At 41.8% G+C, this 7207-nt stretch overlaps 1 protein-coding gene across 7 annotated transcripts in view; it reads right to left on the bottom strand.

The window, feature by feature from the left end:
• Positions 1–7207, bottom strand: part of add3a (adducin 3 (gamma) a) — a 108259-nt gene that overhangs the window by 39456 nt on the left and 61596 nt on the right. The window contains exons 1-2 of one of the 7 annotated variants that reach the window (XM_016679426.1): positions 7040–7187; positions 6809–6902 (exon numbers count right to left, since the gene is read on the bottom strand). The exons of 3 other annotated variants lie outside the window; for them this stretch is intronic. The gene's annotated coding sequence lies outside the window, so the exon portion shown is untranslated. Of the gene's footprint in view, positions 1–6808; positions 7189–7207 lie in introns of those variants that run through there. 3 more of the 7 variants (XM_016679428.1, XM_016679429.1, XM_016679427.1) reach the window with 3 other exon arrangements.

The raw sequence follows: 7207 nt of genomic DNA, 5'->3' as shown, positions 1-7207 counted from the left end.
ACACACACACACACACACACACACACACACACACACACACACGTCACCAGTACGTGCAGGTCATTCAGAGGGGAGAACGTGCAGGCCTTGACCAGTTTGGGAGCTGGTTTACTCCCACTGTTCATTCTCAGGTCAGCTGGCATGACAACAAGTACTTTGCAGGATGCACGAGTTGCTGCAAGTTAGTTAAAAAAGGAGAAAGGCTTTGTAGCTTTGCCAAAAGGAAAATAACAAAGAGAATAGAAAATCTAAAAAAAAAAAAAGGATCGTCCAGGAGTCGATGGCTTCTGTTAGTAATCAGGTAGTGAATTAGGAAGAGGTGGAGCTAAGAAGAACGCTGCCAGATGGTTTGTAGAAGAAGGAAAGCAGGAAAGAATTAAAGAAGCAGATCCCACTGATTCTCTCCTTAGAAACCTGACGTGGTCGCAGTTTCGTCCTCGCTCTTCCACAAGTGACTCCTTCACTGGTCGACAGCCTCACTGCCGTCACCTCAGTAGGTGGGAGGAAGGTAAAAGGGGGGAGTTATTCGGTTTGACAGATGCCACTAAGCTGCTCATTCTGGTCAAATGCCACTTACGGAGACGGTCGGGATTAGCCAAGCGACACGTAGCTCAGCCAGTGGAGCAGAGGCTTCGCTCTCAGACAAAATAAACCCTCCCACGTGGAGAGACGTCGACTCTCCCAGGCTATGTTTTTGCAAGACTTTATTTGCAGAACCGATAAGACTCTGTGATAATATTCAACACATTTATGACCAAATATTTTAACATGACGACTTTAAATCTTTTTTTTTTTTTTTTGCTGCCATATTGTCCCATTTAAAGAAATCAGGCAAGAATAAAACTGAAGTTTTATGTGTGTGAAGGAAAACTGATGATTATCCAAATAACTCAAACCCCCAATGACACATAGTGGTGGCAGCATCATGCTGTGGGGATGCCTTTCTTCAATAGGGACAGGAAAGCTGCAAAAAGACTAAATGAAACTGGGGTGGATGTTCACCTTCCAGTAGGATGACGGTTTTATTTATTATTCTTGGTTGTTGTGTTATTTTGGATCATTAAAACATTCCAGTTCCAGTGTTAATTACTAAATTAAAGTTTGGTGGTCTTTAAGAGGGTGAACTTGCGTTGTTATGCCATTATCTATATAATATTTGAAAATGATCTTAAAACATTATTGTTTATCGCAATAATTTCTGGAACAATTTATCGTCCAGCAAAATATGTTATTGTGACAAATGAATTTTCTAGTATCGTTTGCAGGCACTCTCTGGTCTGACAAAGCTTTAATTATTTTGCAAAGAAGAATGGTCAAAAGTTCAGATATGTGTGGGAAACCTTAGAGGAACATCTCAACCAAAACAACAGACCATAAAAGAGCATGAAAATGCCTCAACAGAGAACTGACTCAGAGTTTGAAGGTCAACACATCTTACTGTACTTTTCTTTTGGAGAAAATGTAAAACTTCAAAGTTATTCACAAACTTCGCATGTCTGTCAAAATGTGGAAGCTTCAACAGGTGACAAAACTTTTGTTTAGCAAAAAAGAAACCCAGCTAAAACCTTCTAGGTGGACTTGGTACAAACTGACGTAACACAAATAGAAAAATATCTACTGTCCTCTCACTCATGAACGTAAGAATCTGTACACACATGGGGTCTTGAGAAACTTCTTGTTCAACACCCATGACTACCTAAGTGGTTTTTACTTCTAAACATAAACTAGAAAAATAGTATGTACTTTTTAACCTTCTTCTCCTACTGACTTATCCCACAGAAATGAATAAAAGACCTCACAAGAAATCCCTCTGTAATCGAAGGCAGCTGGGGAGAATCGGGTTATGTAACCCTATGCAGAATTCATCGTCCTTCCAGCAGCGCTCTGCTTACAGAGGACTCACATGAACAGAAGACAATGCAGTAAAAACAAAAAAAACTGAACCAAAGCAACAAAAAATACAAACTGAAGTGGGTGATTTAAGAGAGTATATCTGGGATATTTTTGATCTGCTGGTGTTATCTTAAGATAAATCAAAGCCAAAAGTGAGCAAAAAAAAGAAAAAAAAAAAAAAGAAAAAAAAATCTTTCTAAAAAGGTAAAAGTAAAATGTACTCAGAATATTTTGTAAAACGTCTGACAGGAAAAGCCCAGGCTTTAAATTTGCTGCATGAGTGGGATTCTTGCATGGCTGAATGCAACAGTTGGAGCCTCACCAAAATAAAGTAACATCCCTGACTCACACTCAACTCCCAGCAAAACACACACACACACACACACACACACACACACACACACACATGTTTACGTAGCTATCTTTGTGGGGACTTTCCATTGATTTCCATTCTTTTCTACAGCCTAAACCGTACCCTTATCCTAACCTTAACCAGTGCATACCGAACCCTCAATTCACACCTTAGTCCTAAATCTGACCCCTGACCCAAAAATAGGGTTTCCCCTTGTGGGGACCAGGCTTTGGTCCCCACAAGGAGCAGTGGTCCCCACAAGGTGTTACAAACAAATGCACATGCATGCACACACACACGTACGTATAAACTCCATCTCCCAATATGCAGGTCAATAGATAATTGTATTTCCAAATCCAGGAAATATTGAATGTTTCTGAGTTGAGGTGGAAAGTTCTTTGCTGCATTTTGGTTTTGTTTGTGTTTCCCACACCACCGCAGGTGTTTGGTTCATTTGCACAAAGCACACAAAGGCTGTTCTCTCTCGATCAAAATAAACTCGGTAACCTACTGGGAGCTACAGACACAACGGCCCGTTGACACTGGCGGACATTGCTGGACGGGAATCGATCTGAACTTCGCAGATGTGCAGCTGATAGATGAGGCAGGCCGTGTTTACTGAAGGGCGCTAGAGAGCGACTGGAGCCCCAGGGAAGGTTACCCCCACCTCTCACCGCGTGACCCTAAGGGACCCTTTCTGCTGAACACGCCATGAGAGCGATACAAACAAAACAAGACCTCCTTGCTTTCCACGTTTACTCCGAACCACAGATGGATTCAAATAAAAAACAGCATGACTGTAATTTCTGTCGTTGGGTGAAAATTCAAGGTTTTTCATTACCAGTTTAACAAGTGTTAATATAAGACAGTTAAGAGTGCTTTTCCTTCACAATTGAGTGATTCATTAAATTATCTTTTAAGTAATTTAATAATCAATTATCTAAAAACCAATTTCCAGTATAAATGTCAGATTTAATCTAGCACCTGACCTTCTATCGTGTGAATGTGGAAAAAGCTTTTTTGTTTTATTTAAAGGATGTGTTTTTACTCCATACGGTTCGTATTAGCAGCAGAGAGGCATTCTAGTAAAACTATTTACTGACATTTTGTCAAAATCCAGTGTTTGGCATCAAGAAAAATATTAAGCAGCCACCTACAGCCGGATCCTGCAGTGACTTGATCTTTTAGACAATATTTCCACTAAAATGCATTGATGGACCAAACAGATGTAGGGAAAAAATGGAGAGCCAATGTAACTTTATGCCTTCCTAGCCATAAAGGTTGATCTGTTTCCATTCGCAGAGGTTACGTAAACTCTGAGGTGACATTAAAACCAGACAACAATAGAGATTACATCACAAAGCAGACACCTTGATGCTGTTGTTGGTCATAACCAGTTACTTCCAAACAACCTCCAAAGCTGCACATTAGGGTTAATAACTAAAGCTAATCTCTGTTTTCTTGTCAATGTCTATGATGCTATTTTGTGCCTTCACTGCTACTTTAAAAGAAAATCAACTTTTACTTTGTGCAAATTGCCCAACCTGCCTCATGTTTCCTCTTCTCCTTATTTGATAAATATGGCTGAACTGTTAGTCTGACATTTGGAACCAATGTTTGCATGTCTCTCCACAGATGTGCAACACTAGATCAAGAAACATTAATGTCATTTGCACCAATCGCTGAACAATTACGCAACACATGCTTCATTTCTTCTGGGAATGTGTTTATGCTGGGATGGAAACAGGGGAAAAAAAAGGGCCAAAAAAACAGAGTTCTTCAAGATGTGATTGTCCTGCACACTCAGTAAAAACAAAAAACATGGGGTACTTTGTAGGAAGTATTGCAAAAGATTCACAATATATGTAAAATACACAACTAAGGCAAAATATGTTGTTAAAATAAAGTAGAACAGGGAAAACGGTGCCTGTTGCTCCTCTTGATCAGGGACTCATCAACTGTCATCATCAGGCTTTGCCTCAAGGGGGCAACGTTCTGTGTTACAGGGGCAGCCTGCACATATCTGGACGACAGTCGCCCCATGCAGACAGAGTCTTCCAGTCTGGTGCATCAGTCACTACTTCAGTGCAAATAAACATTCATTCATTCATTCATTCAGAGGAACCTTCACCGACGGCCAGAAATTAACGTTTCACTTTGACTAATGCGTTTTACTTCCATATATCCGTTTATTCAACTCTCTGATAAGTACGTTCTACTTTCCTGAACTCCGGCCAGAGTTTTCTCCCCTATGTGGAGCATAGAGAGCTGCCCTTCCTCCACATGTGGCTGTGCACTACCAATCAGCTGGATGAAAGATGGCAGGGATTTTTTTCCCCTTTTCCCCGCGGTTGCAACAAAGGCATATTTCTTCAAATTGAGATATTTGCAGTCAGCCAGTCACAAACATGGGTGCTTATGATGTCCAACTCAGCTTCACTACACGCGTTATACATTATTACATTAGAAGCACATTCAATTAAACAACAGAGCCATATCTTGCCGATTCAATTTGCACCGTTGTAACCAGAGCTGCACTATGTCAGAAAACCTCACCATGGCGATATCAGGTTCGACTTATGGCCGTTTTCTTCTGTCCTCTCTTTCTAAGCTGTTCTTCACCGTCTGTGTGACCTTTAGCATATTTGGCCTTGTCATTTGTGAGTGGTGTGAGACTCTGACCTACTGTCTAAATATTACATCAGCATTAAAAATACAACTTAGCAACTCTTAGAAAACTATTAGCCAACAACTTCCAACACATTTTGGTTCCACAGAAACTATACATCGTACAGTAATAAATATGTCTAATTATTGATGAGGCAGCAGTTTTAACTGTTGCTATTCTCTTTTGCTAAAACACAAGTAGATGTTATATTTGACTCTAAATACCAGATTCACAGTTGTCTCACTCTCACTGCACGATATAGAGGCTTGTTTCAAGTAAATAATTCCTCAATACTGATGAAAAAGTTCTTGTTCAATAGGCAGAGAGATTCATTTATAACCTCCGAAAAATATCTTGTTATAAGTGTAACAATCTGCCAATAGATCAAGAACTCTTGTAAGTTGGTATACTTGGAATAAAATGAAACTAAGATATTTGCAGCAGAAACCAGACCAAAACAAACTTGGTAAGATTTTCTGGTTTTGTAGTGCGACATCAATCAAACCTGCAAGATGAACGGCTTCACCAACAGAGACAGTGATTCCGACTTTACCAAAACCTTTGGTTGTTTTAGAGCACTTCACTCTTTTTAAACAAATTAAATCATTTTTTCATGTTTTTTTTTTATCTCACCAGGGTGGTGCAGATGAACTAAACAAAAGCAGAAAAGTTACACCCAGTTTGATGCATGGCTGCTTCCAATTTTCCGTCGTCATTTCAGCAGACAGAAATAGTCCTGCCCTCAATCTCTATCTACCTCACACGCCTGTTGTGTGTCTCTCAACCATTGCGCTGTACTGACAGGACAGGAACCTGAAGATACGATCTGCTGATTTGGACCCACACACCAGCTATTTACATTCATCACAAGATAACCTCCTCATCTGGAAAGTTACAGCTGTACGGTACCATCTGCTGCACCACTGGGTCACTTTTTCCTTTTTAAATCAACATCTGTGCCGTTTGTGACTGTGCTGTAAGAAATGCACAAACAACTAGAACCCATGATGACATTTCAGGTAGCTGCAAATGCCACTGAGAAAGGCATCAACCAACACCCTCCGTCTCTCCGTCACCGACACACACAAACACACACACACACAAACCTCATATCTTCAAAGCCGGCCTGCCTGCGTCTCCCTATAAATAGACGAAGCCACCCTTTGGGTTCTGTCACCAGCCGACAGCAACAATGCTGGAAACAAATCTTTACTTTGCTAGTTAAATCAACACAGAAAGCAGGACTGACGTGAACTGAAGCCGATTGAAATTCAAGGGTGAAGTAAGGTTGATCTCCCTGCCTAAACATGCCTGCATGACGGATCCAAGCGGGGAAACCGTGAGGAAAGCGAGCGCGCCAAATACTCGAGCTTGCGCGATGCGGCGGCGTCAACGTAACGTGACGAAAGTTTGTTTTCCTCTGGTGCAATGAAACGTTTGGTTAGGGTTGCAGAGCTGCATCTGGTTCTCGTATGAATGTTTCATTTAAGCTGCGTTCCGTCTATTTTTGTTTTTTTGTTTTCAAATGATGACCAGCTCCATCTTCCTTCCAAACAACCTCCAGAGCTTCACATGAGAGATAATAATCAGGGCTAATCTCCACTGGCGCTCACACTCACTGCACTGTGACTGCTAAGCGCGTTTATGGAGCAGGAGTGTTTCTCTACGAGAGCTTGATGGCAACATGGAATTCCCCCCAAAACTACAACCAGAGGTCGGTTCAAGTCCCCAGCCGGGCAGCTGGCAGACGGAGAGACGGACTTTCTGCAAAACGCAACGGGCATGGAGGAGTGCTGAATGTGTGATCACAGCACAAAAGGAAGTACAAAGGTTAAATCAAGTGCACTGACACAAAAAGAGCGATGTTTAAACTTGTAACCCGGAGCCCGACCAACCTTGCGTTTCTCTCTTCTGTCAGTGAACGGGAGAAAGCGGGCAGCAGAAACTCATGTCTCCGTTTTCACTCTGCTGCTGCTGCTGATCCCGCGTCTGTACTCCAGATTCCAACGGAGCAGCCGGGACAGACATACACAAGAAGAAGTGGATGATAAAGAGAGCGAAAGCCGTGTAGTTGATCAGGAAAAATATTAAAAAATCAAAACTAGTCGTCCAGATTTTTCCCGTACAGATGCTCTCCGGTGGAGCCGCCGATTCCTCCGGACTCCTGCAGCCTGTGCTCTCCAAACGGCTCCGCTGCTCATCGGAGAGAGGAGTATAAACAGCTGTGAGTGTGTGTTTGTGTGTGAGAGAGAGAGGAGGTCTTTGTGTGTGTGTGTGTGTGTGTGTGTGTGTGT

The sequence above is a fragment of the Poecilia formosa genome, unplaced genomic scaffold (assembly GCF_000485575.1).
Source record: "Poecilia formosa unplaced genomic scaffold, Poecilia_formosa-5.1.2 Scaffold211, whole genome shotgun sequence".
NCBI lineage: Eukaryota > Metazoa > Chordata > Actinopteri > Cyprinodontiformes > Poeciliidae > Poecilia > Poecilia formosa.
Note: the sequence above shows the minus strand (reverse complement) of the source record. Positions and strands in the feature narration are given on the sequence as shown.